The sequence below is a fragment of the Ischnura elegans genome, chromosome X (genome assembly GCF_921293095.1).
Source record: "Ischnura elegans chromosome X, ioIscEleg1.1, whole genome shotgun sequence".
Classification (NCBI taxonomy): domain Eukaryota; kingdom Metazoa; phylum Arthropoda; class Insecta; order Odonata; family Coenagrionidae; genus Ischnura; species Ischnura elegans.
Window position 1 is genome coordinate 14,648,386 of NC_060259.1, and position 9,799 is coordinate 14,658,184.

Consider the following 9,799-nt stretch of genomic DNA (forward strand, 5'->3'; position numbering starts at 1 on the left):
ACAAGTCATCTATATCAGTAGATTTTTTCCCCATATGGTTGCTAAATGCTACAGTAGTTCAGTTTTATCACATGGTCTCAACTAGAAAGACTTAGTGCATTATGTGACATTAGAGTGACAAGGTAAGGCAGATATAGTGTTATTTTGAACCCTTGTTTGTAAGAAAGCAGTGTTGAAGGCATTTGTTATTTCAGCAGGGTCAGTATAATAACATTCTGAAATTCATGAAATGCAAGAAGTTGGATGGCATGATGACTTGCACCACTGCACAAGCAGTGAGATTTGGGTAATAATTATAACTCGAGTTGTTAGAGATCCATGCATCCACTCTACAGCATTTTCGACCATAGTTGAGGAGAAGCATATATTGAAGAGGGAAAATGTGATACATACACTTAGACTGCACACTGCATTCCTTCTTCTCAAATTACCTTTCCCATTTCCCCCTATTCTATGAAATTACTTCATTGAAATTTATATGAACACCAACAGTGTATGTTTCTCAAACACATAGTGAGTCCTGGGTAATTTAAGACTGAATCGAGTTGAAGGATTTTTGAAGGAATTAGTTTTAATGCTTATTTTGTGAGGATTGAATATTGAAGGTTTAACAAATTGCCGTTTAGTAAAAAAATATTTAGACCCAAATTATTTTGATGAAGGGCATTCAACAAAATTTACCAACTCCTAATTAACTGTTGATGAATGACTAGGTTGGGTCGCTAAGTGGAGAGCTGCAAAGGCTTTCGGACCCAACAGTCTGTTTTGCCAAAATCTACGCTCAATGAAATTAATATTCAATAAACCATTTATTCGATTATCTACTTCAAAGTCATTACAGAGTTCCTACGCTGCTGCACCATAATCTTCCTCTTCTTTTACGAACGAAAGCAGAGAGTTTTTCAATTACGCAGCCAGGAAGGAAGTGAGTTCATCCAGTTTGAATTCCAAGTGTGTTGGCTGATCCAATGATGCTCGGCAAATTCAAACCAGAGTAAGAACTTGCCAGAATAAAGTGTATTGCCAGTTTTATTGATTAGCATTATACTTCAGCATTTTTTCATTCTCTTCCCGTCGGAATCCTGAATTTAAGCCAATGAACTCGGCAAGGTTTCACTAAGCATAGTAATTTCTCACGGGTGCTCACCACATTCCACCTCCCTATTGGAAATTTCTTATAAGAAAATTTCCTATCAGAAATTGGGCATTTTTCTTATAAGAAAATTTCTTATCAGAATTCTTCTTATAAGAAAATTTCTTATCAGAAATTGGGCATTTTTCTTATAAGAAAATTTCTTATAAGAATTTTTCTTATAAGAAAATTTCTTATCAAAAGTATCAATTACAAAATGTTATTTATTAGAAATTTTCTCATGGAAATATTTATTATAAATATCATATCATCATGCTTAAAACACTTGTGCTAACTTCTATAAAAAGCTACATGAGATTTACATCCCTCCTGAGAGTACAAAGTTAGCATTATACCTAATTTTTTCCAAATGAAGGTGCCTATATCTGGTACACAGCAAACCTAATGATTTCCCATGTACCAAATGTAATGTCTATCTTTAGTGTGCATCAAGCAAGGACATTCAAGTTCTGTAAAGTTCACCTGACTGGCCAGACAATGCGAGATACCATAGAGGTCCTTCAGGTCATGGGTTCTACATAAGGTTAACGCCCCCCACATTTTAAAACTAAAAAACTAAAAGCAATGAAACCAATGATATCCTGGAATGATGGACTGATAATAGAATATGGCTTTGGCAATCACTACGCAATGAAATATAAAGGAATTGCAATATGGAATGATTTAACCTGGAAAATTGAAGAAGCAAATGAAATAAAATTCAAGTTCGACTTGGGATACTTCAAGAAATTATTTGGGAAGGAAAAGGAAAAATTGAATACATAGGAGAAATGTTTATTTAAGATACCAGAGAGAATGACCTCTACATGCAGATTTGGATAGATAATGAAAGAAATAAATAAAGTAAAATGGAATTTGATGCCATTTGGAGAAAAGGATAGGTAGAATATGGCTAACAATTAGTGCAAGATTTAGGGAAATTAATAGGAATCCCAGAAACACTGATTGAGAATAATAGTTGATGTATTTTCCATAAAATAATAATTGTGCAGATGTTATTTAGGTTTACTCATACAAATTCATTCTCTCCAGAGACGACTAAATCACTCACTTTGTCCATTGAAACACTGTTTTCATTAAAACTTCCACTTATATTAGATATGTCACAATCTGAAAAATATACAAGTCTATCTAAATTAATGATGAAAAGTTTAAAATTCCACGAAACTGTTTGTTTAAGGTGACATGATTTTAGGAATGCCAGTTTTGTAAGACTTACCAAATGAGGTCAATGCCTTATTTTTGTTAGAAGCACACGACTTATTTCATTAAACAGGTCACACAAAAACATGGTGAATGATTAACATATAAAAGCAATACCTAGCAACCTAACAACCAAACAAGGTTTCCATGGCAACAGTATCCTGCAACGTATGCAATCGTAGTATACATCGTGCTTATTCATGGCCCATATCAAACTTCCATCGGTTAAGTAATCTATAGACTCGAAACAGACAGATTTTATAAGTGTACAATTTTTCGTGTGCTCTTAGGGATATATATTAACAAGTCTCATAAGAAGAAGCATCAACTTCTTGGAACCATTTATGTCAAATACCATGCTGAAAACGCCAATAAATTAGCAGAACATTACTTAACAAAGAGTTATACATTATTTCCAAAAAAATCTTATAAGAATTTCTTAAATAATTATAAATTGCCAACATAAGTTATGGTGACTTAAATGCATGCCGGATAAAAACCTGAAAGTTATGTGACCTGCGCAACATTCTTATAGAATGCTATAAGAAATGCAAAGTTCTTATAAGAATTTCTGTAAGACTTATAGAATCCTATAAGAATTTCTGTAAGACTTATAGAATCCTATAAGAATTCTGTAAGACTTATAGAATCCTATCAGAATTCTGTAAGACTTATAGATATCTATAAGTCTTACAGAATTCTTATAAGAATTTCTGTAAGACTTATAAGAAATTTCCAATAGGGCTAAGCCTCAACTAGACGGAATATACTTTATCACCTAACTTCATCGATAAGTACTTACACGATACATTCACTTCAAAAGATTCTCTCAGCCTCTTCCCCGGTCAAATCACACATTTGGCAAAGGTCAGCTTTTAAATGAAGCACTCATCTCCACTTAGCAAGATACATCCCATCAAATTTTTTACCCAACCAACTAATTTGAGGACTTGAGCAGAGATTATGTATCTTTATGGATAGTCATTGTGGATCCATTTCCATTTGGAACATTATGTACTATGCACAATAATCTAATATGCACAGTCCTATGGCAAATTTCAGTATTAAAACACAGACTTGCATTCGGACACAGCTGTTATCATGAAATAAGGAGTGTACTGATCTTCATACCAAGAAGGGTTTTGAAAATATCTCATTTTACAAGAAAGGATCCAAAATTTTAAGATTGAAAAACATTTGATTTTCCTTGCACCACAATATTACCCGATATCTGAATTTTATTCCACCAATAATCCTTATTTGCCCAAATATTTTTTACTCTGCAGGCATCTTACAATACTAAAATAAAGCCAGAAAATTCCATGGCATATTTTGGAAAATCTTGACCAAACCCAAGGCAGTGAAATAATGTAACTCAACAAAATCAATTCTAAAGTAAATGGTATCAGAAACAATGTCCTTATGTCAATGTCACGGTGGTGGGGCAGATAGGGATGCACCTCCGTCCCCCTTACCATTTTCTTCGACATGCAGCGTGCCTCCCCACTCTTTTTTCTTCCCCACACATTTGTCTCTCAAATTTCCCTAGGCATACTCCAGGAGTAATAATCTTTCAATTTCGGCAATAAGAAAATACGTAATATGAAACCTCCCTCTTCTGATGTTTTTTTCATGATCTGATGGTCAAGCAGGTACACATTACTTATTCCTTTTCAGTGGTATTGTAGGCAAATTTTTGAAATGTTTCAGTCAGTCAATCCCACAGTCGTAGGCAGATAATTTGTAAACTGGAATCCAGACCATTCAATATTCCATGGCAAATAGTCATAGGCCGAATTCCAATATAAACTAAGCAAGGGAGGCTACACCTTAAAATGGATGTTATGATAGCCTGTTCTCCAAATCTCTCTGCCAAGTCTAACAAGATACCTAACTACTAGAGGTGCGTGAAAGTGGTTTAATTTTTTGCTAAAATTCATTTTAAAACTCATTTGCCTGCATGTTTTGTGTGATATTTTGTGCAACAGAAAACCTTGGCAGCGTTACTATATTGTTACAATTTTTGCAAGATCCTAGTAATTTTATTTTTTGGCACACATTTTGAGGGTGCTCACACTTTTATCAAGCGTTTAACATAACATCTAATACATTTTGACCGAAAATAATTTCTGGTAAAACCAAATGAAGGTAATGGTTCAAACTCTCTAAATATCATGAGGTGAGCAAGAGAAGTTAATAATTGCCTAAGTGAGGAAGACAATTATTTAAGTGGATACAATCAAATTCACTTGGTACATTCCACAATGACACTGTTCATAACGATGATTTTGACACTTCAAGCTTTTACACAGTTACAGATAGTGAAATAACAGTACCATTGGACAAGAATGCAAGCATTCCAGATTTTCACGGTGCCTATGTAGTATTAATTCTGACGATCAAATAAATCAAGTGGTACTGAAATTTTTTTTCAATTTCATTGTATTAATGCAACCACGGTGAGGATTTCAGTATTCTCTGCCTTCAGTCTCCTCCTTTTTTTTCCATTGAAGCTCAGTGAAGTGCCGAAGATCCGACGATCCCTCCTCCAATACGTGGCACGCGATCTCCTCCTATCCTTTCTATTCCTTCCCCCAACTGCTAGCGCTTCCGGCCAGCAGCCGTGTTTAAGATTGTTACATTAGGTCCACACTTAAGGTTTTCCTGCAGCAAGTTATCCAATAACGCTGTGTACTGTGTCAAGGTGAGTTACCAGAATTACTGCTCAACAATGACGCGTGCTGGGTGTATGACCTTAGGCCACTGTCAGACAAGTCGACTTTCGGCCGTTCCCCGTTCACGGCACGATGCCATGAAATCCAGGGCTGAAAGTGGCTTCAACGTAGCACTGGGTGTATTTCACACCAAAGATGGCATACTGCCGGGCTGGGTTGAAATGGGTGCCATGATGACCACGGCATGCCATCGATGGTGATTCGACTCGTTTTAAGACATCTATAGAGACCTATCGTTATTTGGAGGATTATTATGAATTATTTGGAAGCACGGCACTGTGCCATGGATGGCAGCCGGCAAAAATTTGGCTCGTCTGAAAGCGGTATAATGTTTCCACTCTTCCACGGCTGTGTTAAATTTCTTTCAGCACAATATTGATTCGAATCAACGGATTTCACAGATCCCTACTAGCTACCTGTTCCTGTAATACTCAGTTGAAGTGAACATTAAAGCAGAGAATTGGTTGAGCCACATTTTATTGCAACAAAATCACAAATGGAAAAGGTGAGATTATAATGATAAAACATCACACCTTGCGTTAATCCAATCCAGGACAAACATTTACATTTCCTGGCGTCAGTACTGGGTTAAGAATGTATTCAGAAAGTAAGAGAGTTCTTTTATTTTACAAATACAAATGATTAATCACCTTTCAGACCTATTAAGTTGTTTCAACAGTCTTACGTGCTAAATAAGGCCAGGCATTCTTCGACTGAGGTTCAAGCTCTTAACGGTAATGGAGAACAATAAAGAAAACATCTTGATTCCTTTTTAGCAATGAAATTTAAAAGCCAGTAGTTTTTTATACCTTGACCACAGATCTTCGTATACTCATGAAAAAATGCAGTTTTCTGCCTTAAAATGATTATTTTTACTAGAAATGCCATTCAACACTCATTTATGTATGTTCAAAATTACACCAATTTGAAAAGCCAGACACAAGATGTAAGGAATAAAACTGCTACAAATGAGTAATTGAGGTGCAATAGATACAGGAAGTCATCTTCCTAGTTTTGAAATCAAAACACGTTACACCACCTATCTCTTAGGTCATCAACCAAACGTACCTCACCCACATCATAACAATTGACAACAAGTATCAACAACATACTATTCCTTCATTTTTTCATCATAACTTCAGCTCTTCAGCATAGTTACCAAAATATGTATGTACCACTAAAAAGGACATCAGAACTTCACACTCCGAGTCCAATCTACTATAGGCTCAAAAACTTTATGGGAGAGGATGGACAACCAGTCTCACAGGAAAGATGTATTACAGATACACATATTGAAAGTAATAAAATATAGTGTGTGGAAATATGGCAACAAATACAAAGGAAATCAATCAAGCAATTGAGGTGTTTACCACGATGTGACACCATGGAATGTGAGACAGTTACATAAAATATCAATCCAGTCAATGCATACTCAACATGCACGTATTCTAGAAACCTGGCTCAAGCCCTTTCACATTCCTTTGACTAAAATGTTCAGGCAGCAAGTTATCAATGAAATCTGCATTGAATCTCAATTACAATTTTAACTTGGAACTTGGGTGACAACAAAGTGCTCGAGATTCATATAGGTTCTCACCCTGATTCAGAAGAGAAAGGTAATACATATAAAGGAAAAAATGTCACAAGCAGGCAATACTTATATGTCATACCTTTCAAATTTATTGAAGTGGCTGGCTTTCATTACATTTGACAAATCATTGGTGCACTATCCATGGAAATACTACAAACTAATCATTTACAAATATAGTATATAACCTAAATAAATATATACATAGGTGTACGACATATATACAAAGCTTTTGACTGTAACTATTCCAGAATTCATACACAAAAATTTTGCACAATCTTATTTACAACATCATCTCCACCTCATAATGCAGAAGTGCCTAAAAATTTTCGTCATTTTAAAATGCATAAAATAACAATTCAGTACTTGAACCACAAATTGCGTTTTTTAATAAACCGATTTCAGCGCTTCCTCATGAATTTTGACTCCAGCAAGTGGATAGCAAACTTGCCCTATCCTCCAAAAAATAGCACATTTGAATGTATTATTTCTTAAAATGCAAAAAGTGAAACAAGTACACTGGTTTCTGAATGCAACAAAATGGGATTTCTTCCTTAAAGATAATTTGAATAATGGTGCTATCAACACCATATAAGATCAGTTATTCAAACGATGAAAATTCATTCAATAACTGTATTTACAATACCAAGGGATAAGATACAAATGACTTTCATTATTCCATAACAAACACACCTTAAACATCTATCTACAAGACAGAAATATTTTGATTATCAGATATGTTGTTTCGGGGAATACCCATTTTGCAATATTATGTAAAATTTTCATTAGTATTGAGAAAGTTTCAGGCACTGGGCAGGATATTTTGATTTCATTGATTTGTTGAAAGGAGGAGACCAAAATAATATTTCATACAAAAATTGTGCACGGCTACACATGATGATGATAAAATGTACTCACCATGTCGAGCATCATGGACGACGAAATTATATTCAACACAGCCTACAACATCAAAAATGGACATGTCATGTCTAATTTAATGAGAGAAGAGTAAAAAAAAATTATTTCTACATTTTAAAATAATATTCCTGCGACAATAATTACATACACAAACACACAAAACATATGCGCACATTTATGTTTGTATATTGAGCATATACTAACATACACATACATACTCAGTCATACAGCAATGAGGCAAACTCCATAAATACATATTTATAACAAAGCTGTTCAATTCTGAGCACTGAGGTGCATCGTGAAAAATATTTTGTGCTCAATACATTCACAACTTCGAACTATATAATGCCAATAATTTTTTCAAGGATTTCCAACAATGATCATGACAATATGGAAAAACAAGATAACAAGAGTAAGAAATAGAATGAAACAATCATGATTCAGCTTTAAAAACGAACTACATGATGATAGTATTGCTTGAATGGCGGCCTTAAAAAAATGGTTTGGGACAGAGAGCAAAGTTCACAATGCACAAAGCTATCCTCACACTGAACAAATTAGCATTTAAAAACTCTCTTTCGTAAGACAATAAAATACATAGGAATATTAAGAAGTTTGCTCTCACCAGTTTTTACCCATCAATGGTGACAAAAACTTAAGTCAATGGCAAGCGATTGTGTTGAACAAATTAGCGACCATAAATTACACCATTAAATGGAGTACATCAAATGCATAATGTCCCCTGAAAATGAGAGGGCTACCTTGATTCAGGGGCAGATTAAGGAAAAACTCAGACAAAAGATGTGTAAAATATTAATGTGGGAGATAGAAAAGAAGGAATCAAGAAGCGAGGGTCCCACAGGGGTGGCTAAGACCCCACCCTGTAAGCGAGACTAGGATTCCTCATTCGCCAATGCATGGTAAGTCGTTTCTCCTGATGAAGAGCCACCCAAGGACTCCATGACATCACGATTCGCACTATGAATGCCTTCGTCTTTTGCAAAATAGCCAAGGGCTACATAACCAGGCGATGCCATACGGTTTGGCTGGCTCTCTACCACTGTGCCGCACTCAACACCGTCCCCACTGTCAATGCCACAGTCTGGGGTGGGGGATTCGCTGAGGGAGTGGCACCTCACACTCTCTGCAATGGTGGGCAGGCCTCCTCCCACCAACGAGGCGACTGTCACATAGCCCTCCGAAGCAGAGGTAGCCCTCCTATGAGTAGGTACTCATACAATTCCTCGGGGCAAGATCCCTGGTTTGGGCCCCCCCCCAATTTTTTTTGTAAGTCCGCATCCCTGCTGACTCATCTGTTGCTTAAGTAGATAATTAAAAGACTTTTGCTGAGCTGGGTAAATTTCTTTATAAGGTGGTTTTATGAAAGGAAGTTCAAATTAAGAATATAGTACGCCAAATGGCCTCAAATCATATACCTATCCAGTAAAGCGCTATAGTACTAATTTATGACTAGTTGAGTGCATTTACTATGGTTTTAAATTGAAAAACATTACAGTGATACCTGCACCTTTCACTATACTAAAAGTTCATCGTCTGCAAGCACTCCTTACACCATCATCAGTGGCGCCGACTCCATGGGGCCTGAGGGGGCCCGAGCCCCCCCAAAAATTCGTTACAGATGTGACGAAAAAACGTGTCAGGCTTGCCGATTTTCCCCGGAGTGTCCAGATACCGAGATTCGAGTGATCAGGGTTCTAATGTTGATCATGTGACTCTTCTAAAATGCTTAAAAAACTAAAAATTCACTACATATAAAATTTACCCGGGCAAGGTCCCCGGTTTGGGCCCCCCTAATATTTTTTGTAAGTCGGCACCCCTGACCATCATGCAAAAAACTCTGGATATTGGAGGAATGTGAACCTAAGGGCATACCTCTAGTCTTCCATGCAAACACGAAAACCTATTTTTATAATGCAAAATGCATTGAAAACTCTGGATGTTGGAGGAAGGGCTAACTAACCTTCAGGCACTAACTGACTAACCCTCAGTCTTTAATGTAAACATGAAAACTTATCCTCAGAAAGGAATTTTACTAAAAACTCTGGATATTGGAGGAAGAGATAACCTTAAAGGATATCTCAATTTTTCATGTAAACGCATGGAAACCTATAAAATCGTTTCTGGCTTGATTTGGAACACATGGTAATTTCATTTCATTCATCGTATCATTCCTTACATCGT